Raw genomic sequence first — 24,970 nt, 5'->3', positions numbered from 1 at the left:
GTGGGCAAGAATTTGCAAGGAGACACAGCCAGGACAGCTGACACAAAGTGACAAAGGGATATCCCATACCATATGGCAACATGGTAGCAATAAAAGTGGAAGTGAAGGAAGGAAGAAGAGGGGAAGTTTGGAGCAATGACGTTTACCTTCCCAAGTACCCTGCTTTCTCTGGAAATAGCTGAACATCTGCCTGATGATGGGAGTAGTGAATTAATTCCTTGTTTTGCTTTGCTTGTGAGCAAAGCTTTTGCTTTATCTATCAAACTGTCTTTATCTCAACCCACAAGGTTTCTCACATTTATGCTTTTGATTCTCTCTCCATCCCACTGTGGGGGTAACGAGCAAGCTGCCTTCCAGGGTTGATCCACAACACTTAGCAATTCCAGATATTTTTAAAATGTAAGCCTTCATTTAAAAATTTCAAAGTGCATCTATAAATTTAGACACAAAGTGTCTGTCTGAGGGACTGAATTTCAGAGTTGTCACATACCTTATTTCACTTAGTAAGTTAGAAAATAAAGATCACCCAGAAATATAAGGAGGATGAAATCATCTGTGTAATGATTGTAAGCCACTGTGGCAATTGTAAGCTACTGTGGCAAGGTCAAGTGTATTGTTCTTTGCAAAACTACTATACCTCCCAGAAGTCACACGTTTGCTTTGTATGTTTTTATTTTATTATTTTATTTTATTTTAATTATTTTTTATTTTATTTTTTCCCCTTGTGCTGTGCTTATGTCAGATGGTTCTTGGATATTAACATAAACAAAGTTTTATACAATTGTGAAGAAAATCATAGAGACAAGGTGTCTTCTACTTGATGTGGTATTGTCATATGCTTTCCAAGTGAGATTTAATTAAAAACAAAACAAAATATGCACACCCTCCTTTTTTTACAGTTGAAACCCCAAGCTTCTCACACATGCTTATAAGTATTTATAATACACTGCTTTCTTCATCCACTTGTTTTCAGTGGATGAAATATGGTCAAATGAACATGTCAGGGTACAAGAGGTGAGTTATTACTTGGTATCATATGGGAGCTGCAGCTAATAAATAACTTCATTCTCTCCTGTGAGTTATATTATTTATCCAGATAAGTGGTTAGATTGGTTGTCATAGCCCCTCCTCATCTGTATGCTGTGTTGCTAACGTTGCCTGGATTGATTCTTGTTTTACTGTTTAAATATCATGTTTAGGCATATTGTATTTTCTTGTCACTCAGTTGCATGCTATTCCATACTAGGAAGAGTCAAGTCTTATGGCAAATCATTGGGAAATCAGAGTTCTCAAAAAAACTCTTTCCTTTTCAGTGAGAATATTGTACTCTTTTAGTGGAAATTCCTGAAGCATGAACATGCTGTTATTTTCCCAAAGGCCAGCTCTGTTTTGACAGAAAAAGCTATAACTGATCTGTAAGGGATTTTTCTTTCTTTAATATTTCAGAGAATTTTTTTAAAGTGTCTTTGACGCTTGTACACCTCCTGCCATGCAAATAAACACTCAACTAGTAATAAGGATGCTAGGTAAACATCTGGAAAGAATATTTCTGGGTTTTACATCTATCTAAAATAAATAAAGGGTACCTGCAAAAAGCAGTGTGGAAAGAAGAACCAAGTTTTGCTGGTTCAAAGCCAGACCAGAAAGGATGTAGACCCATAAGACTGACCACTTAGTTCAGTCCAAATGTTCACCTCTGACAGTGACCAGTAGCAGCTATATAAGAAAAGTATCCAAAAGATAACAGATAGAGAAGGGGCTTTCCATTAGTTCTTGGCTTCTGGCAAAATGAAGAATAATCATCTTTACCCTCACAAGAGGAATGCTTGATTTGATCAGGTAAAGACTCTTTCTGACAGTTACAGCTAAATTCTGGTCACTGGACCAGGAGCACACACAGGAGTAAGCGGCAGATATGCTTCTCATTGCTAGAGCTATGATTCAGCACAGCAGCAGCAGCAGGTTCAGTGTTGACCCAACCTCAGAGTTGCTCTTATCTAGACATGATGGCCAGAATCAAGTGAAATTAAGCAATTAGACTGGTTCATTATTATTCTACTGATAGCAAAGATGGCTCAGGCTTTTTAAAGTTAGCACTGTAAGAGAAAGAATATCCTATGTACAGTTCTTTTCCTCATTCTTCATAAACTGACTAAATTACGGATCTTCTAGGACACATTTGCATGGTTTTATTCAGTGTGTACTATAGGCATTGAAGCAGCTGTAATACTGAGAAAAGCTTTAAAAAATTTTCTGATTGTTTTTAAAACTGAAACAGAATCCAGCAGCTCTTTGTGAGAATAATTACATGGAGCAGGATTGTCTGAACAGTATTTCAGAGAAATAAAATACTCCTCAGATAATGCTTTATTGTCTACAGGTTTTGGCACTTTTAGCTTCTCTAAGTGAGATACTTTAATCAGTAAAAGGTATGTAAACCATGTGCTTAACAGTTCCGTTTTTTAATACATAAAAAGAAATTGCTATGCTTAATATTTAAGGTCCTCAACAAATCTGAGCATTAACTGAAGAAATAGCCCTAGTGACCTGTCCTGGTTTCAGTTAGAACAGAGTTAATTTTCTTCCTAGTAGCTGGTAGAATGCTATGTTTTGGCTTAGGATGAGAAGAGTGCTGATAACACCCCAATGTTTTAATTATTGCAGAGCAGTGCTTATACTAAGCCAAGGACGTCTCAGCTTCTTGCTCTGTCCTGTCAGCGGGCAGGCTGGTGATGCAGCAAGAGGGGAGGGGACAGACCCAGGACAGGTGACCCAAACTAGCCAAACTAGCCATACCATCTGACGTCATGCTAAACAATATATAGGGGTGGCTAGCCAGGGGAGGGGGCCAGACTGCTCGGGGTTAGGCTGGGCATCAGTCAGCGGGTGGTGAGCAATTGCATTGTGCATCACTTGTTTGTACACATTATTAGTAGTAGTACTATTATCATCATTGTACTATTATTATTATTGTTATTATTATTATTGTTATTATTATTTTCCTGTCTTATTAAACTGTCTTTATCTCAACTCACGGGCTTCACTTTCCATTTCTCTCCCCCGTCCCAGAGAGGGAGGGGGAGGGTGAGCGAACGGCTGTTTGGTATTTAGCTGCCGGCCGGGTTAAACCACGACATGACCTTATTTTATTTTATTTCATTTCATTTCATTTCATTTCATTTCATTTCATTTCATTTCATTTCATTTTATTTCATTTCATATTTTTTTTAAGATAATGAAAGGAAATTTGGATTATTTATTTATTTATTTTAGGGAGCATTCTAATAAAATGTTGGTGGCCCATGGAAAATAGAACTTCGGAGGAGTTTAAATTTTTTTTAAACTTCTTAAAAGGAGTTTATTTTAAATTTATAGTATAATAGAAACTTCTGATGCCACCATTAGCCATCTATTTTGCTTGGAATAAGAACTAAGATGAAACAAAATTACATCTCCTTATTATAATATCCACATTTTCAGGACATCACTGGAAAAGAAGATGCTCGTAGAAGACCAAATTGCTCAAAACAAAAAATAAATGTAGTTTTTCTTCTTAGAAGCACAAGCATTTAAGTAACATTATTAAACCAATATTAACAGTATTATTTTTTATATAGTAAAACTATGAATGAAATAACAATATTGCCATGGAGTTTCATAAATTACAGGAAAAAAAATATCTTATTTTCTGTAATGAATCGTCAGCTCTGAATAAGTGTTATTAACATTTCATTCCAGCTCTGGTCTGGTATGGTCAGGGCAACTGGATGTCCTGCAGTGCTTACTAAAGCCTATGAAAAGCTTATGAAATTGAGATTTAATGAAGATAAGATCTAAAGTAATATAAAAAATGTGTGTGTGTGTTGGGGATGTGTAACAGAGGAATAGATACAATTTATTTTCATTTTTTCTTCTCATGACATGTAGTAAAAACCCTCCAAACCATGCTAAGATACTCTGCCTTTTATTGCAGACATCCAAATGATTAAGAGATAGAACTGCAAGAAAATTTGCCCTTAAAAGCAATTTATGCAGTAAGATCAAGATGACACAGTATCTGTCTCCACCCTTCTTCTGGCTTGCCGTAGCTCACTGATTAGTAGCGGCTACAGGTTTAAATATAATTTCAAAATACTACTAGGGTCATTCTAAATGATGAAAATAATTGGAATGTTGCTGAAATGCTGTCTGATAATTCAAACTAGATTGGCCTTTTGTGTTGGTCTTGCTGATTGAGATTGAATTTTTACTTGTAGCTTCTGCAGACAACTCTCCTATTTGCTACAGCATTTTATACAAAAATTAAATTGCTATGTATTGAAGTTAATAACTTCAGACTCCCTAATGTGAGGCAGATTTTGCAGTGGTTGAGATACAGTGGGAAGGGAAAAAAGTGACTAGAAATTGTCTGAGTTTCTGTATCATAATGACATTTATAACACTCCCTCCTCTTTACAGCACCTTAGATGTTTCTGGGTAATGTAAGGCCCCTATTTTCCAGCTGGGGTATGGAGACCTGCCATTGGTAAACTTTGGAGGGATCCAGTTGTGTTATAGGTTTTCAGTCCCTTGTACATGAACTCAGATTAACTGAACTCACATTTGTCCATTAACATTTACCATTGTGCTAAACTCCCAACAGAATCAATGTCAGGAAGTGATTGCTTTTTATGTATGATATTTTAAAAGACGGCATTTGTAAGCAAATATGATACCATTCCTTTAGATGGTCATTATATCTCTGAAAGTGTCAAGCTTATCATTAAATCAAACTGAATTTAGTACCATGTCCTCAGCCATCAGGGATGTTTCTATTTCAGATCTTGTGATATTTGCAGTTCAAGACAGAGGAGCTGAAAGTACTGATTCATGAGCCCACTAATCTTGCTAGCACCCAGCAGAGAGTGCACCACTAGAAAGTCAGAATTTAGTGGGACAGAATTTTAAATTAAGAGAGAAAACTCGAGTATTAAAAATGTGAGTTGGGCAGCTTTCTACTGGGGAGCTTAGGACTTCTTTATAAACGAAGAAAGAGAAAGGAATCTAAAATACAAAAAGCCCTCTGATAGACAGTAACTTGAATTTTTAAAGTTTTGAATGCAAATCTTATGACACTATAATTGTTAACTAAAACATTTATAAAATAAGTATGCACAGGAAGAGACTTTGAATAAACTTGAAGTGTCATAAGGAAATCGGAAGCATCTGGACTCTAATCATGGTCTTTTCTCACCTGCTGTTTATTTGCTATTGTACAAACAAGGCCGAGCTGGGCTCACTTGAATGAGCTTGGGCTACTGCCAGTCTTCGTAGCAGACCTACCCTTCTCCCCACGGCAAGTGGCTGTTTTACTGATAGGAGAGCTCACCGTTCCTGTGCTGTGCTCCTCACTGCAAGTCTTGCAACATCACTCTGTGTTTCCTTCTGGACATCCAAAAGCCAGAGCCAATATTCCCTTTCTGTTGCCTGTGCCCAGGTAAGTGGCAATAGAGAAAACAGGTCTCATTGTAGGGGAAAAATACCTAAGCCAATCCTGGTTTAATGATGGAAAAAGCCAGGAAGTCTACTAGGACGGGGACTCAAAGTTTAGGTCTTTGGTACTGACAGATTAAAAAAAAAATGCAGAAAGAGACTGGTAATGCAAGCCTTTCTCATGAACTTTTTCAAGTACTTTTTAGTTATTGGGAGAAACTGCAACATATAAGACTAGGAGAGCAAAGAATGTCTTTACAAAATCATTTTCCCCAGCTAAATCATCTGGCACTTGAAATGGTAAAAGGGTAGGTATAGATAGTTTAGCTCACAAAGCTGCTACATCTTAGGCAGACAGCAAAGAAATATGAGGAGATTTAAAATAAATAACAGGAATTCAACTGTTGGGGACTGGATTATAACAGGCACATCAAGCCTGCTTTTTGTCGCTCAGTTCAGTGCCTGAGCATTAGATATAAATAGAGATGCAAGGTAATTTCTTCTGCTCTCTGCATGGCTCAAGCCATTGTGCAGGTCATGAGAGCAGTGTGGGATATAATCCTAGAGTCCCATAAGGGGCTGTCAGCTGACCCAATTACATGGAAACTCACACCTTTCTAGCTAGCTTTGGTCACAGGTCTCTATAACATGTGGAAAAAATGTTGCACCTTCATGCAGTTTCAGGGTCTAGGCATGAGGAACATTCATTGGACCTATCGTCTGACTGTATATGTCTGCCCTGTTGCAGACCCTGGGCCATATGCAGTCCATCAGCAGTGTGCAGATTGAGGCCCATTGACTGGGTGTATCTTTAATATGTGGTCACTACATGGCAGAAGGATGCTGTGAGCTGCACATGCAATCAACAGCAGAGCTGTGGGCAGGAAGAAATCTTTCTAGCAAGCCCACTTTTATCTCTACTACAGCTTAATGGAGCCGGCAGTCTTCTGTCAGATGAGATAATGCATGTAAATCTTTTCTATGTTTGGAAATAAAAGTATTATCAGTTTTTGTGATGTACCTGCAAATATTCACACCACACTTCTTAGCTTGGGCTAGGAGCCTCAATTCCCAACATAGCCTTCTGAGTCCTAAACAACATGGCCCCAGAAAATTCTGAGACAGGAAAAACTAAATTGGTCTGGGATATGGCCCAGAACATTGCCTTGTAGTCATTTGTAATGTGAAATTTTTGGTTTGGTGCCTGGCATAGGTCTGGCCCAAGTGAGCTGCCACACTTCCTGACAATGCTCAGGTCCAGGCTAGGCAACAGTGTGAATCTAGAATGTCAGAGATGTGAGCTACTCCCTCCCACACCACTTCAGAGCCAGAGAGCAGTTTGTGAAATATAATTCCTAGAGTAGTCTCAGTCTACTAGGTCCTTTGGACTATACTGGGAACACAGGCTTCTGATTTCAAACACTTGAAATTGGTAGCTGAAAGTAGACCATGTGAAGTCTTCCTCTTGTTCCTCTCCTTCCCTGTTCTGTCACTCCCAGAGCTCTTCAGTGCACCTTGACCTCCTCTAATCTGCTTTACACTTTAAGCTCAATTAGCTGGCACAAAGTTTCATCACACCAAGCATGAGATGGCAGTTGTTGGCTAGCTCCGCAACACCTGGATAGGCAAGTCCTTCATACACATGTGGCACTCTCCCTTTAGACCAGTCCTGAAAGGTGACTGTGGGTGATCAAAGGGGCTCTCAACAAGCAGATGAGCTTGGCTCCTTCATTTTCACATGGATAATTTGTCTTAAGAACCCTGATGACAGCACATTACTTTGTTATTATATCCTCTTCTTCACAAGCAGGATATATTTGGAAATTAATGTGCAACCTGAAATGAAAGTCTATGCTGCTACAGTCTGATTTCAGGAAAAGGATTTATCCTTTGTATGCCTACATCCGCCTGTCTTTTCCAGTTCTACCTAACAAGAATGCTTTTGTAGTTAAAGGCAGGAAGAAATCAGTCACATATACAGATCTCCCCTTTGCATGCCTTCTCTCTCTCTTTGTCCTGCTCTCTCTCCTTTAATTGGGCTAGAGAGAAAACATTTAGCAATTTCTTTCCCTCTTTCCTCTCATTAGACTAACGATGACATATTCTTTTTCCAGAGTGTCTTTAGGAGCACACCATAGCAGCCACTGCTCATTATTAGCACTGGGAGAAGCAAAAGCTTGTGGCTTGATCCTGAATTTATGTAGATGCATGTAAATGAGAAGACAATTCCTTAAAATCAGATACAATACAGCAGTGAAAAATCAATGCTGAGAGATCAGAATCTGGTTCAGCAGCTGTTTAGAGCTTCTCTAACTGTGCATGTAATCCTATACCCTTATCATTTCTAATGAAACTAAGCCTCAGGTACAAACAGATAAAATCTCAGACATTTTTTCAGTCTTTATAAAATCATATTTGTTTTACCTGACTTTGTGGGTTTATTTTTCAATTTGATTCTCACTTTTGCCTACATACTGACATTGTCTCATGCAACGAATTCAACATTTTTTTTCCATGCACATGATACTAAAACAGTTTTTCTTTCCTTTTTTTTTTTTTTTTTTTTCTTCCTGTAATAAACTCTGTATACTTTAGTTGCTCTTACTAATTACAATCAAACTTATTACCTACATTTTTACTTCTTTTCATTACCATAAAAGCATTCTCAAATCTTACAGTCACATTATTGACCTAAATTTTATTTGTCTACAGAGCTAGAAAAAAAAAAGTGATAATTAACCCAGAAACAATACAGGTTTCTGAATACCAAAGGAAAATTAGTTTTAAACACAAATTTGAGCAGGGCAGGCTGAGTAGAAGAATAAACTGTATTTAATATTCAGAGTAAATTGAAAGATATTTAAGTGCAAAAAGCATGCATGCAATAGTTGTTGCCTACAACTTAAATAGATTATTAAGAATTCAGAGTTCCTATGAATTTGAAGCCTGAGTTTTAATGTGGTTATTGACTTTCATCAGAATTGTTAGAAGTCTTTAAGACATTTTTTTATTTGCAACACTTCATATTATATCTGAGACAAACATTATGACTCTCCTACAAAATAATAAACTGAGGCATGGAGGTGTACAGTGGCTACTAGAAGTCCACAAAAACACAGTTTCATCTAAAATAAACTAAACAGCCCCTGTGTGAGGCTGGAGCCCTGAGTAGTTGATATGGGACCTCTTTGCATCAGCAGCAGTCTTTGGTTTCATCCCCTTTGTTTTTTTCCTCCAAGTCTAAATCCCTTGGCTCTTCTGTTGGACAGTGTCAGCAGACAGATTTCAGTGCCCCCAAGATGCATCTAACCCTCTTCAGGGAGAAATCACTTTCCAGAGGTATTCCACAGCAGTGTGCATGCTCATACAGGCAAATAGTGTCAGGGCCTGACTGTGTTCCTTTGAAATATGTGCAAAACTAGGGACGATTTCAGTAAAGGAAGAACTGAGCCCAACATCCTTACCAGTGGAGCCTGTGAGGCAGCCTCCATGCCAATTCAATCACTGGACTCTCTGCTGAGGCTGTCAACAAAGGTGCCAATTAGTGCCAGTTGTGATGATGATTTTTGTGATGCCGACACCTGTCCACTATGAACTGGACTGTGACCACCATCACATTTCCCATTAGATGCTGAGCAGCTGTCAGGTGGTTGCAAGGCTGAATGATATATTAGCTTCTGTGCACATCAGTAAATCAGACAGGCTGTATTGTCTCTAAAATGCCTTTCATGTCAAATTATTTTAATCTCCTTTTAATAATGCAACTGACTTTGTTCCTTTGATTTTAATGTGCTTTCTAGCTTATGGATGATTTATTCATATAATATCAGGTAGCATTGTATGACAAAACAAAACAGGCTCACATGCAAGTAGAACCAGATTTTAAGCTGCAGACACAACACACTTGTAAAAATATACTTACATAGCCTTTAACAATGTTTGGAGGTACAAATTGCATAACTATAAACCTGACTTCCAGCCCAATTCCAGCTTGATGGGCACAGAGACATGTACAAAGCAGTGTTTGCAATAGATGTGTAGATTTTGAATATTTGTAGGTTTGATTATAATGCATCCATTCACTTTAGAGCACAAAAGGAACTTTTCACATGTGAATAAAAAAAACAGATATGTATGTATACATGTGCAGAGATCCAGTCCAGAAGACCATTGTAAATGGAGAAGTTAGTGATCCACGTAGCAACTCTACACAGGCACAGGTCTGCACCGTGCTGCACACCAAGCATAACCTTCTATCCTCCTGTGCTGCAGGATAGACTTTGCTGGCTAATTGTAATGAAGCAGCCTGTGGGCAGCTCACATTCAGTACTGATGATTGCACCATCTGTATGTCCTTGCCTTTATCTGAAACTGCAGGGACAAATTCCCATGTGCACATTTTCTTTTGTCAGTAGAAAAAAATAGATTTATTATTATTATTATTATTATTATTATTATTATTATTATTATTTTATTTATTTTTTTTTTTTTCAGAAGCCCTATGAGAGCTCAAAAGACTAAAATATGGGGTAACTTTTCTATGGAGAGGGTCTACACAGGAAGTTGTGCACTGCTTGGAGGCCCATAATGGGTCCCAGCATCTGAAGGGACATAAGATTATCTGTAACATACTATTTTTCTTTAGTGTTAGCTGCAATAAATTATATTTTAGGCATTGGAACAGGCTGCCCAGGGAAGTGGTGGAGTCACCATCCCTGGAAGTCTTCAAAAGACGCTTAGATGTAGAGCTTAGGGATATGGTTTAGTGGAGGGCTGTTAGCGTTAGGTTGGAGGTTGGACTCGATGACCTTGAGGTCTCTTCCAACCTAGAAAATTCTGTGTGATTCTGTGTGTGAATATTTCATGGTACATTTCTTAGTGGGATTACAATAAACCAGCACATCCTGGTGCAAAACCACATGTGTGAGAATGTGTGTGCTACAGATGGTCAGTTGTCTTTTGACTTCTTCCTTTGATCATCTTGCTTCAATAAGAAATTGTGAAATTGTATCTTTTTTTTTTTTTTTTTTTTTTTTTTTCCATCTGCTGTTAATTTAATGAATGTCCATCACAGAGGATTATATGATTCTTTGCTTTGAGATATGACTCATGAGTTCACAGGTCCAACATTTTACATTCAGTTACGTTCAGTTTTTACTATTTACCTTCTCCGTTAAAGAAAGATTTCATTGAAATGTCCAACCACCATAGGATTTATTGAAGATATGTGTGGGAAGTAGGTACCTCTTAAAGTTTCACTGCAAACTGGTGTATTGGTTTACAACATAAACTTGATTATCTTGGCAATTTTTCCAAACAGAAATACTGTGATCACCTACTGGAAAAAAAAAAAAAAACACAAAAAACCACAAAAACAAACAAACCACATTTTATGAAATAACCAAATAAACCTGCATAATATACTCAAGGTGTTTCCAATAGTATGTGACACAGTAACAGCATTTTGCATAATCATGGGCAAACTGAAAAAGTATAAATAAAAGTCACTGTCTTGAACTGATATTTGGGATTCACTCTCTAAGAAATGCTGGAGTGAGTGCAATTAGCAACACTGAGTCTCCCCTCAGTACTTTGGGTTCTGTACTCAGTCATTCCATAACCATGATTTTTAAAAATCAGGATATGACAACATCTATTTTATTTCTTAGTTGTAGAATTATATATGGTCAGACTTTGTAATTCACATGATAAAGATCCATGGATATGAATTTTGAAAAATAATTAAGAACTGAAAAAATAGTTTTGCTCATTGTTTACTGTAGGCTGCATACTCAGCAGACTGGGAAGCAGAAAAGACCTGTTTTGTTTTTTTTTTTTTGTCATTTTAGTTTCAGGGATATTATCTAAATCACAAGAAACTCAATAGAAACTTTAGATTGTATCTAGTAGATTTTTATTAGGCACATGGAAAACATTTTCCATTGGCATTTATGAAATGAACACCCATCTGTTATCTTTTTTCCATAGTTTTTCAAAACCTTTCAAGTTTCAAAATAGGCTGCTCGTTGATAATGCATTGAAAATGCATTCTGCATTACAGTTGCAAAACAAAAGATGCATTTACAATCTCCAGTGGAAAATAAAACAGGAAAAAGTACACCTAAGGAAACATCTAAGGAAAAGTAAAAGGCAAATATATATATATATTTATATATATATATATATTCACTCAAGACTTGGAAACACATTTTATCTATCTATTTATTTATTTATTTTTGTGACAAAAGCAAAATGGCTTTTCTCAGCAAGAAACTGCATGTAATGTACCATGGAGATTTTTTCATTTTTTATTTTTCTGGATGTATTCCATAAATGGTGTGGAAAAAAGAGGTTCCATATGATTTCTACTTGTGAGTTCTTGTGCCAAACCATGTAATCCTACTTCAGCCAGCAATACTTGAAGACAGGAATAATATTAGGAACATTATATTTTTTTCTTTAATAATTATGAATATATATATAACTTGTTATGTTCTTAATAGCAGACCTCATATCTCAGATGGAATGAGTGCAAGTGACTAACAAAGGTATATGTCATATGCTCACTTTTTTTTTTTTAATCTGTAAAAACAGCATTTTTTCACTTGGAAAAATAAGATCTAATATGAACACCAATTTAAAGATTTAAGGAAGCATATAGTGACAGTTCCTTGTATTAATCAAATTGCTAACAACCTATGGGATATACTGCAAATTCCTTTGCCTTCAAACATTTCCATACCTTCAGGGACTCTCCGAAGCAGAACACTTACAATGCGTTCTGTGTTGGAATACATTGTTTGTATTCTGCAGTCTATTCAAACTGAAGATGACAACTCTACATTTAAGCAGTGCTGATGCAGTACATTATTTGTTGCAGTTCAACACAGTACTTTTTGAAACTCACTGCACTGTGTACCTTCTGTTACCATTTCTTCCCATTTTTAAAACTAGAAAATATTGATGGAAACCAGGTTAGTAGTAAAAAGTATTTTAAAAGAGTTCTGCTTCATGTGGATACACCTGATACAAATACCATGTGTTGAAACAAATACCTGTTTGGTTAGCATAGGCTTTTGAAATCTAGGCAGGATCCCAGTCTGAACATTAAAGCAGGATGAGATTTATTCTGTAGTTTCATCATTTGTTACAATCTTTGTCACAAGAAAGGAAGAGGGGACCTTGTGCCATTTTCAGCTCTTGTTTAATATCTTCTTCACAGGAAAACACTGCCAGGATATTAAACTCATCTGTTCTTTTGGATAATAAGGATGTAGCATACCATTTTGACCTTTCCAAATGCTCTGTTTCAAATTGCTGTTCATTAGATTTTTTTTTTTTTCTTGATTAAAGTCTCACTAACCTGTAGAAACAGAATGGAATAAGACCTAGTCAAGACACAGGATATCAAGCATGATCAAAATAGAACCACATATTTGTATAGCTCAAGGGCTATAACAGACATTAACACATTTAATGCTAGATTATTGATGCATTCACTCATAACAAAGAAGCTAAAATGATGTTTATTTAAATTTTCTTCATGACAATTCAGAGTCTTGAGCTGAAGAGCTTCTCTTTGGTTCAAGGTCTAATTATTAGAATGTGAAAGACTCTATTTTGGGGATTTGTAGAAAAGTTTTAGAGAAAAAAAAGTTGAAGAGAACTGAATTACAATCCTCAAAGGGAAATGTAATTACATGATAAAATATATATGACTGAGACCCAGATTCATCTTGGTTGATTTATAGATTCTTAACTTCAGAAATAGATATTAAGGGCAGAAGAAATTGTACATTATTATCAAGTCTATCTTCCTGCACGGCAGAGTCCCAGAATTTCTCTGCCAGCCTCCATAGCTTCAGTCTAAGATGTGGTGTATATTTCAGAAGGATGCAAGTTGTTCCTACTGTTAAAAAATTCCATTGTTATTTTTCTTGGGGGTGGGGGTGGAAGTGACAGTCAGAATGGAATTCTTGGCCCCCTAATTATACATTCCTTCCTCCTAAATTAGAAGGCTCTTAATTGTCACAGATACTTTTTGCCTGTAGGTATCTAATGGCCACAGTGAAATGACTTCTGTCTTAACTAAGTTAGGAGATAGACCTTCACTTTTGTCTTGCTCTTGGTGCATTTTCTCCTTCTTTTTTTCATTAAAAACTATTTTATGTATATATATATACATATTGATTTTCAACATTCTTTTCAACATAGCATAATAACACACGGCTTTCCAGTAAAAGTCATATAAATGTGAACAAACAATTCTACACAAATTTCTGTTTACTGTTTAACTATTAAGTCTTACAAGGGTTATATTTCTCTTCAAATAGTATCCCACTATCCAGCTTATTATCCATAGTGGACACTATGTCCTCAAAATTACTGCTTTTCTGGCTAATTCAGGAGAAAACCAGACTAAAAGCAAAATAAACTATCAATTGAAACAAAATAAAAACAATAAAAAGACACAACTTGTCCTTTTGTATAACAGTTAAGAAAAAAAATCAATACCATGCACACTTGTGTTCACAGTTTGGTTTTGCTATCTGGGGCTATCTCTGTTTTTTGTATTACTGGGGCTCTTAGCTGGAAGTTTAAGACTTTAGGTTGTTTTCCTCTTTCTTTTCAAAAGACAATGAAAATAATAGTGAAGTGGTATTGCCTATTGTTAACCTCTGACCTGAAGAACCCCCTAGTCTTGGGACTGATGTTTCAGAATTAACTAAACACTCAGTGATAAAATTATTGCTAATGGTGCTCAGGAGAGAGAATATCTCAATGCTGGTGTCAATGTTATGATTGTCTCCTGAGGGACTGTGTTGTCTGTTAGAGCAACTTGTTAACTGTTTATTTTTTGTGTCTCTATAGATCAGTAAGCATTTTAAAAGCAGTAGGTAAGAATCTGTGCATTAGCACTTACCAAACCAAAATGTGCAACAGGAAAATTGTACTGGTGGAACACAGGAAACAGTCTTTTCTGGGCAGTAAAAGAGGCAGTGAATTTCTTTTAGGTGGTTTGTATCACACCCACAAGTATTAAGAGATGAACATGGGGATGCACTGACAGGTAACAATTCACTTGGTTCTCTGTAGGAAAATAGATTAGTACCATTAAGAAGAGCAATAGCTTAAAGTTCTGAGTATAATACACTATCTCAGGCATATTTTTTTTTTCCTGAATCTGAGCATGAGTATTAATGAAAACCATATTTCCCTAGAAAAGAAGCAGACCTCCAAGGAGCAGTTTTAGCTGCAGGTTATACCAATTGGTTTTCAGTATAATGCTAAATCTTGGGAGAAGGCATGTCATCAATCAGGAAGGGGTTACAATGAAACTAGATACTGTATTTATTAGTTTCTCACTTTCAATCTGTATATACAGCTCAGTACTGAAAGGAAGGAACAAAGACAAAGCAAGCAATTTAGGATCCATTCAAAGATCTAGTATTCATGTATGCACACGTGGGTACCCAGGCATCTGCACACACAAACATACATGGTGACCGAACTGTGAACTTGCAACCTTTTCTAGTGTCCATATATTTCAAATAGCAATATGGCAACGCACCACAGAATGCCCCATTTAGTTGTTGCGATGCCTTTGAAACAATAAAATGCATTCTTATAGTATTTTTAATTGGAGGGACTAGAGACTACAGGTATGACTTCATTACTGTAGTCTTATCTTAAGTAACTATGCAAAACATAAGAAGATCCCACTGAATCTATATATTTATTAGGGAAAAATGTAGTACAACACCATGCATGGCTACTTTGCCCATCTACATGAGTAATCTGAATCTGTTTAAAGATCATAAATGTTTTGTTCTGAGATACAATAAAACCACCTACCCATAAAGTGGAGCCATATGGCTCATCCTTTTCTCAGAATGAGATTGCTGTTTTAAAAGTGCTACATGAATGCATCCTATATACAGCAGGGCTAGGCACTTTCATTTTTTGCCTAATATCATAAACTTCAGCATCATTGATTTTATGTTTTGTTTTGAAGGGACTGTTAAAAATGGGCCTGGAGAATAACAAATGCACAAATACCATTCAAGAGAGGCAAGAAAGAGTAAAGTCTAATTAAATAAACACGAAGAGTTGTGATATGGTATGTTGATGGCATTTACTGGAGCCAGCTTAACTTTTCAGGGCACTCTGGCTTTTAGTTAGAAAAATATTAGAAAAATATAAACTAAGTAATATAAACCAATATAAACTTTCCTATAAGTAGGAAACCCAGTTTTCTGCCAGGCCTTTGAAGAAAGGACAGGGATTCAGGGATTTTCACAGAATCATGGAATAGTTAAGGTTGGAAAAGACCTCCAAGATCATCTGGTCCAACCATCCTCCTACCACCAATATTACCCACTAAACCATGTCCCTAAGCACCACATCCAACCTTTCCTTAAACATCCCCAGGGATGTTGACTCCACCACCTCCCTGGGCAACCTGCTCCAATGCCTAACTACTCTTTCTGAGAAGAAATTTCTCCTGATTTCCAACCTGAAAAGAAAAAATTTTACATTAGAGTAGATCTTATTATGTATAGGAAATATTTTTTTGTACTCAGAAATATTTTACCATAAGGCAAACCACAAAAAACTAATTTAAATTAAATAATTTAATTTTATCAATGGTTTCTGACATTAAGCTTCTTCTTCTTCTTCTTCTTCTTCTTCTTCTTCTTCTTCTTCTTCTTCTTCTTCTTCTTCTTCTTCTTCTTCTTCTTCTTTTTCTTCTTCCTCCTCCTCCTCCTCCTCCTCTTCCTCTTCCTCTTCCTCTTCCTCTTCTTCCTCTTCTTTTTTCTTCCTTCTGAGCTATATATATGTCATATGCGCATTCACTGGTATGGATAGACTGGATATAGATACCAAGGGATAGAGATATTCCCTGGTAGCTGGATAGACTGATTTACCCAATTCAGAATACCCTGAATTACAAAACAAACAAACAAACAAAAACAATAGTAATATTTTTGTTGTTGGAAGCTAGATGTCAAGCAGGCTTCTTCAGAATTGATTCTCTAAATATCACTTTAGGCTTGTCTTCAAATTCAATGTTGTCAAGTCATTAAATCCTTGTGTTTACATTTATTTCATTCAAATTTCTTTTATTTTCTGTAGGAAGTGTAGCAGTCCATAGTCACAGACACATTTTGAAACAAATAAAGAAACAAGGTTTTTAATTCCTGTAGGGTTTTTCTTCCCATTGCAGTACTGATCAAAGGGGCATGTAGGTATACAATATGAATATAGAATCACAGAATCACAGAATCTGTAGGGGTTGGAAGGGACCTCAAGAGATCATCGGGTCCAACCCCCCTGCCAAATGAGGTTCCCTAGAGCAGGTTGCCCAGGTAGGCATCCAGATGGGCGTTGACTATCTCCAGAGAAGGAGACTCCACAGCCTCCCTGGGCAGCCTGTTCCAGTGCTCCGCCACTCTCACTGTGAAGTTCTTTCGCATGTTAGTGCAGAACTTCCTGTGCTCCATTTTGTGGCCATTACCCCTTGTCCACAAATCACTGAAAAGAGGTTGGCTAAATCCCTTTGTCTCCCACACTTCAGGTATTTGTAAACATTAATAAGATCCCCTCTCAGTCTTCTTTTCTCCAGGCTGAACAGTCCAAGGTCTCTCAGTCTTTCCTCATAGGAAAGATCCTCCAGACCCTGTAGCATATTTGTGGCCCTCCACTGGACTGTTTCCAGGAGATCCCTGTCTTTTTTGTACTGGGGAGCCCAGATCTGGACACAGTACCCCAGGTGAGGCCTGGGCAGGGCAGAGTAGAGGGGGAGGATCACCTCCCTTGACCTCCTGGCCATGCTCCTTTTAATGCACTCCAGGATCCCATTGGCCTTTGTGGCCACCAGGGCACACTGCTGGCTCATGGTCAATGTGTCATCCACCAGGACCCCCAGATCCTTCTCTGCAGAGCTCCTCTCCAGCAGGTCATCCCCCAGCCTGAACTGATACATGCAGTTGATAGTAGAATTGCACAATGATGATGAAGTAAACTTGGTAATTAAAATAAAAGTGATGACTTCATATTTCCCAGGTACATTTGTGATTCTAAGAATATTCTTCATAGGTTTTTCACCAAAAAATTAGGTTTTTCACCAAAAAAGTAATATTCACAAGTTGAAACAGAAAAAAAGTTGAAAAACCCTGAATAGGTCCTACTAATGGTGGCTGTTATAATGTATTCTGCATTTTAGAAAGATTATTGGAAAGAATTCTCTTTTCTGTACAAAAGGTGCAAATATTATTCTACAATAGAAACTAACTCAAGGTTTGGGATACTCTTTGCCAGTATTATTACTGGCACTGAACGTAGATAAAAAATCAAAATTTTTTTTTTTTTTTTTGCACCCAAGTTGGTGTTCTGCTTATGGGTTGTGTACAGATTTATGCACATGCAGAAACCCACAGCCAGAACAGTATTCACAGCTGTTAGATCCTTTTCATGGATATGATTAAAGAGGTACAGTTCTTATTTTTTAGGCCTTGCTTGAGGTGAATAAGTAATTCAGTATGATAAAATCTGTAAGGACATGAATTATGTGGCAGTAGAATAATAAAATCAAGGATCAAATGTACTGTTGCACAAACTATAAATACCAATTCACTGTACCATGTCAATTCTAGTGTCAAGGCTGCAGCCATAATAAAATATGATTTCTATTGTTTACTAAGAACTTTTGGGTATGAGTAAGCATGAAGAAAAACCAGATTTCTCTTGAGTGATTTCAGGATATGGGTTAGTGCAAATTATGATCATTAAAAGTCATAGCAACTGGAAACAGCTTTTTCTCCTGGTAGAGGTACAGAATTGGTCTTTATCAGATAAAATATACACATCATGTTATTTAATGTGGATTATACTTTCCTTTACAACTTGGATAAAATGATGCTTGGTGAAATTACACTATTTTGAAAAGTGAAATAGGTGAATATTAACACTATAATTCAGGGCTTGTTTTTTATTCTGACTAGAATTTTGGATTTCTTATGACAGGGAATATATAACAGCATAGAAAACAAGACCCACATATTTACATAGACAAAAGTTATTTATTTTGATAATTTTGAAGTAATTCAAAATCACAGACCTAAAATTTAACACCTAACCTATCCTACATGTTTAACTAAACAACAAATTTAAAAAGCTTCCTTTCTTCTTACAGAGTAAAATGAACTCTAATGACATTAGAAATGAATAGAACATAGAGTATGAAAAGAGTTTATTAAAATGATTAAAATTGCACTTAAGGGTACTTTACTGAATTTAATTTTTTTTTTAATTTTTATATTTTGTTTCAGTTTTAAAGTGTTGATCCTTCACATGTGGACAATCTCTGTCTTCCCTGAAATGTAGAATTAGTGTCCCCAGCAAAACAAACGTGTAATCAAAAAGATATAAAATATATATTCTTTAATTTGTATGATTCTTGAAAATATAAGGTCTCAGCCACTTCATGATGCATCATATCTGTAGAATTGAACTGAAAGGTTGATTTTAAAACTCCTGAAGTCAGTGAGACTCAGTGAAGCTTTGGATTGGCTAGAATTTGAACACCTTTGTTCTTTGTGGTTACTATGTCCTTCCTTAAGCAGGACATCGAGGTGCTTGAGTGGGTCCAGAGAAGGGCGATGAAGCTGGTGGAGAACAAGTCCTACGAGGAGCGGCTGAGGGAGCTGCGCTTGTTCAGCCTGGAGAAGAGGAGGCTCAGGGGCGACCTTATCACTCTTTACAGGTACCTTAAAGGAGGCTGTAGCGAGGTGGGGGTTGGCCTGTTCTCCCACGTGCCTGCTGACAGGACGAGGGGGAATGGGCTAAAGTTGAGCCAGGGGAGTTTTAGGTTAGATGTTAGGAAGAACTTCTTTACTAAAAGGGTTGTTAGGCATTGGAACAGGCTGCCCAGGGATGGAGTCACCATCCCTGGAAGTCTTCAAAAGACGTTTAGATGTAGAGCTTAGGGATATGGTTTAGTGGGGACTGTTAGCGTTAGGTCAGAGGTTGGACTCGATGATCTTGAGGTCTCTTCCAACCTAGAAATTCTGTGATATGGCAAATAGCCACCCTGAATTTCCAGTCCTGGATAAAGAATACCAGTCACACATGTAACAGTGAAAGTGAAAAAATATGCATTGAGAGGTCAACAACAAAGAATGAGGCTTTATACTTTTTTTTTTTTTTTTTTTTTTTTTTTTTTTTTTTTTTTTTTTTTTTTTAATCCAAACATTTGTGTTTCTGATTTAGGGATTATGGTTCAGCAGATGCCAACTGTTTACATTTCAGAAAACAGCACCTCTGGTATGTATTTACAGCTCATCCTGAAGTGAGTCTGCTTGATCTCTATAAATATTAGGAGGTGATGTTGTACTTTAACAGAATTAAGAAAAATCATGGAGATGTTTATTGGTATACAGACTGTACTCAGAGAACACCACTGAAATGACTATGATGTATCCCATCTATTAAACCATTTTATGTGCTCTTACATTTAACATGGTATAATTTTAGAGACAAATCTGATAACCTTTACACCCACTGAGATGAATAGGGTTTCTCATTACTGTAATAAGACATGACATTTTTTTTTTAATTGATATTTATTTACTTACTTATTTATTTTTCCATCAGTCTGACACTTGGAACTTCCTTACAAGTATTATTCTTGGAGTTGTATGTAGTTACTCAGAATACTGGATGAGGCAGGAGCAGCTCAGAAACCACAACAGGCAGTTATTGGTAAATAGCGCAGATTTAATGACATGTTTTGTAGCTTATGGTAAGTCAACTTTTTGTAGTTTTAGTAAAAAGCCTAAATGAGTTCCCATATTTATTTTTCGAGGTTATTACATTTACCACTTTATACTTGCTTCACTTGGATCAGTATCATTCAAATCTGTTAAAGTATATGCCTAAATACATTATTATTTACTCTTGTATTGCCCTTCACTCTTTTGTGCTTGACAAAAACTGTTTTGTTTTCCCTTTTCCAGATGCTCACAGAGAAGTTGTGCTCAGAGTTGTGCAGAGAAGATGCTTACAGTTGTGCCAACCAATTTCCATATGATAGAAATACCTGCCCTTTGGTTGATAGGACGGGAAAATGCCATATTCTGCCAATGTACATGGAAACATCATGGTCTTTGAAATGAACTACTCGCTACAGTGTTGTTACACTTATTGTAAGCTACAGCTCATTCTGTCAGCTGAACTGACAGATTCTGGGATGAGCTTAATGCTTATCTACAACTCTTATATACAAGGAAAACAACTGTTTTTCACTCAAAATCTGTATTTATGAATATACTTATGAGTAAATGTATATTTATTTAAAATGTGTATTTATGAGTGTTTTTTTTTTTTTTTTTTTTTTTTTTTTTAATAAAAAATGTTTCTGGGGCATAAAGAAGGTAGAGCAGCTTAGAAAGAGACCTGGAACACAGAAATAGTATACATAGATAACATTTTTCCATCTAATTCAGAATGTGCTTTCTACTGTTATATCATGCATTAGAATAGTCTGCAAATGTCTCACAATCCTTGTAGCCTGTTCTGTGGTGCTGTGCAAAGATAGAATTTCTGATTTTTATAGACAAATGACATAGTTCCTAAGAAGTGAAATGGCCATGGTTCAGCTACCAATTAAATATCCAGTCATTATGGATGGATATTTGCTCTACCTTGCTCTTTACTGCATTGCTATCATGCCTTAAAAATCTCTCTTGATAAAGACTGACTGTTAGAGGATAAGAAGCTGGATAAGATTATGATAACAAGCAAGAGGAATTGTTAAGCTATGTTAGAAGACTAACATTGCAGCACCTTGGTATTCATATCAAGATTGAGGTTAAATACGCTTTAATTCAAAAGAAGAACATAAAAACATGAAGAGATAAAAACATAAAGATTTGAAAAAATTGTTAAGAAATTTCAGAGATGTGGTTGAAGGAGGCAACTGAAAAATATGCTGATGAGTCTACTAATGTATATTCCTTGATTTTATATTCATTGTATTAATGGAAAATATCTAAAAGTTGCAGCCATCTCAACAGAAACAGCAGCTCAATGCATAACAGATGTCCAAGAAACAAAAAATAGTTGAATGTGAAATGCAATTAGAATATTAGATTATTTTATAGCCCAAAGGTGTTCTTGAGTCTAAAGTGCTTGAAAAGTTATAGTGACTAAAATGGAAACTAGTGTCAATGTTCCCTATTGATGACAGTTTCCTTATTCATTTAATTTTGAAAACAGCAAAAACAGAAAGGTACAGAGATAGATTATAACTATTTCTTTATAAGCATAAAATAAACAAATCCTTAAGACAAATTATTAGCAAGGACTGAGCTAAAACTGTTTTCACATGCATACATAAAGATGTGTTTATAGGCAATAGGAACAGCCATAATTCTGATGAAAGCACATCTTGACACCCCTCAAAAAGAATAAAACCTCTAAATCCCATTTTCATCTTCTATGGGAACCCTGCTGATGAACTTTCTTCCACATATCTAATATGAAAAAAAAAATCTAACGCAATGTGACATTGTATTAAAAAAAAAAGTATATTCTTAGAGTAAAAATTGTCCATCAAGCTATTGAGATTAGGGATGAACTTTCTTTTTTGGCACATTTTTTTCTCATGGGGGACACAATCACTGCCAAGACACTGTTACAAATGTCTGATATTCCTAAATTTTCATCTAGCTTAGGTTTTGGCATTGATTATCCAGCAGATCGTCAGTTTGTATGTACGTCCCTCCACCTGGAAGAGGTTCTCTGTTTATCAGTGTAATAGCTCATTTCACAAAATCCACTGTGTTATATAGTACATGCGTAATACCCTGTTACATTTCCTGAGAGATCAGAGTGGTACATGTTGATGGTTAGTCTTTAACCCTTATAAGAGTAGGATTGTGACATAGGTTATTTCTTATTTACATAAATGTTACTAATTTGTTGCCTGTTTTAATATTCTGGAAAATGTTGCATATATTTACAGCCCCCAACTTGACCATTGCTTGGAAAAAAAAAAAAAAAGAAAGCTAGATTCAGTTTGGAGGCTTTAACTTCATTCAAGCACGCTGTTAAAACTGTACAGTTGTTTTGGCAAGGAAGCTTCCTGTGTTAACTTCTGTCTTTCTGCACAGGTCTAGGTACAGTTTACAGAAGTTGCTCCAAGTCATCAGTTGAAGTCTGTGCTGTCACATAGTTTTGCAGTAACATAAACTGGACTGTTTATGAGCAGTTTCTTTGCAGCCACTGTTAAGATCCATGTTACATCCCATGTCCCTTGTCCAGTTTTCTGTTGACCATCCTAAGCATTATCTGAGATTCACAGATTTTTATTTTTCTCAGAAAAAAAAAAATAAAAATCTTCAAAATTCTCTAGCTTTGTGATTTCATCTTCCACTAGCATCCTGAAATTTCCACCCCTCTAACAGTCCCTTCACTTTCTTAGTGCAGTTATCTAGGGAATAACGAAGAGAATCTAGTTGTTTATACACAAGAATCCTAACTGAAGGCTTTGAAGCTGTAATTATCTTTTGAGAGTCCTTTGCTGTACCATCTCAGTTCAAAAATGTTTTCTTAAAATAACAAGAGTAAAAGTACTTTAAGTAAAAGTACATACATCTGTGGAGGTTCATACTGAAAATTTCTTTACATAAGGATGATGGTTTGGTGAACAGACCTTAAATGAATTCTATTTGTACCGCAATATTCATCATGTTTTACTGTCATGTTTGTAATAAAAGCCTACCTTTACCAAAGTCACTTTAATACATCTACGCGCAAATCTTACATCAGCTTCATATAATAAGTGATTAGCAAAGGTAGGGTAACAGAAATGACAGGAAACAGCAGCTGAAAGCTAGCTCCTAAATAAGACCTTGAAGAAAAGTTCCACTTGCTTAATGGCTATTCCACTGTGCAACACCGAAGACTTTGGAACTGCATGTGTTAAGTTAGTGTCCAATTTTAGACATTTATGCATAGTGAACTTTAAAATAGACACTTTAATCTCAAAGTCAGTGGACATCTCATGCATTATCCACACATTATCTACATGTTATCAGACAGACAGAAGGGAAGCAAGAAAGCTGACAACACTAATTAGATTAGGAAATGTTTGGGAACCAGTGAAGACTATGATGGGAAAGGCCATCATATAGATTCCTTCAATAGACAAGGAAAGTAGAGGGGAAAAGCTGATAAAAATAAACCCATCTCTCTGTGATTAGAAGAGGCTGCACTTGTCACATAGGACATTGGAAAAACAGGTCCTACTTTCTCAGATATCAGAAGGAGAAAATGTAGAACTGTAGTATCACTTGCTGGGATAAATGAAGGGCATCATTTTATGCAAATGTTTGTATAAGTCTGTATAATTGCCATCCCAGCTGATTTTTTAAATTAAAGAGGGTTTACACAGAATAAATAGAAACACAGCCTTGCTGTCCTCAAGGTGCACTAAAAAGAACTCAAATACATTCTGTTGTGGCTGTATTGAATTTTTAGGTCTGCCAGCTCAGCAGAGTTTTCACAGCCTTCAGAGACTCTTTGGACACCCACAATAATCCCATCTGTTTTTATTTGTTTTGCTCTAATACAGTAGGGTAGGACTCTCAGTGACACTGTCCATACTTAGGGATAATCTGTCATCCCAAAAGCTACGAAGGAAAGAGATTTCATTCTATGCTGTTTTTGGCTGCAATAAATTTCTGCTGCAACACCTTACTCTCCATCAGCTGTGCTGGCCTTTCCTAGAACTTGAGCTCAACAGTGTGCATATGGACAGTGCAACATTTACCAGTTTCTGTGTTTAACTGTGTTCAAGTTCATATATATATATTTTTTTTCCCTATAATTTCCCTGCTCACATGCTCACGTATCTAGTTTGAGGTTCAATTTATTCTTCTGAGAAATCTGTATGAAAGTACGCATACACAAATGAATCACCAACAGACTTGCCAACTTGTTCCCATGGCACATCTAAATGCTACCTGTGCAAACAATTCAGAAGAGACAAAATAATAATAATGAAAGCAAAAGGTGACTGGGGAAAACTGTGAAGACTTTGAAGAAGGTTGTGACTACACAAAGGAAAAGGAATTCTGGCCTACAGAAACATCAACATTAGTGATGAGGTATAAAGCAAAAAGCATACCACTTGATCTCCAGTTGCTGAGCTGGCAATTAGAAACTTGTCTTTCTACCTCTAAGTTGATTATGTCTGATGGGAAGTCAACAAGAATTTATTTATGTATTTATTTATTTATTTATTTATTTAAATAAAGTCACATTTCAAGGAAAGCTGTTGAAATGCAACATTTATTTTTCTTTTATTTACTTTATTTTACTTTATTTTTCATTTATTTACTTTTCAGGGCAGAGCTAGAAGTGAATCACTCCACATCTTCCTCAATAGCTTTTATATTAGCAAATCCTCATATACTAAAGTGCAAAATGACTG

At 36.3% G+C, this 24,970-nt stretch overlaps 1 protein-coding gene across 5 annotated transcripts in view; it reads right to left on the bottom strand.

Moving 5' to 3' along the window:
* Positions 1-10,862: 10,862 nt before the first annotated feature.
* KHDRBS2 (KH RNA binding domain containing, signal transduction associated 2) overlaps positions 10,863-24,970 on the bottom strand; it is a 389,665-nt gene continuing 375,557 nt past the window's right edge. For 4 of the 5 annotated variants that reach the window (XR_014692078.1, XR_014692080.1, XR_014692081.1 and 1 more), the window contains 2 exons: positions 14,396-14,562; positions 10,863-12,835 (listed from right to left, as the gene is read on the bottom strand). The gene's annotated coding sequence lies outside the window, so the exon portion shown is untranslated. Of the gene's footprint in view, positions 12,836-14,395; positions 16,416-24,970 lie in introns of all 5 variants that reach the window. The other variant, XR_014692079.1, reaches the window with a different exon arrangement.

This window comes from Aythya ferina (assembly GCF_964211825.1).
Source record: "Aythya ferina genome assembly, chromosome: 3".
NCBI lineage: Eukaryota > Metazoa > Chordata > Aves > Anseriformes > Anatidae > Aythya > Aythya ferina.
Note: the sequence above shows the minus strand (reverse complement) of the source record. Positions and strands in the feature narration are given on the sequence as shown.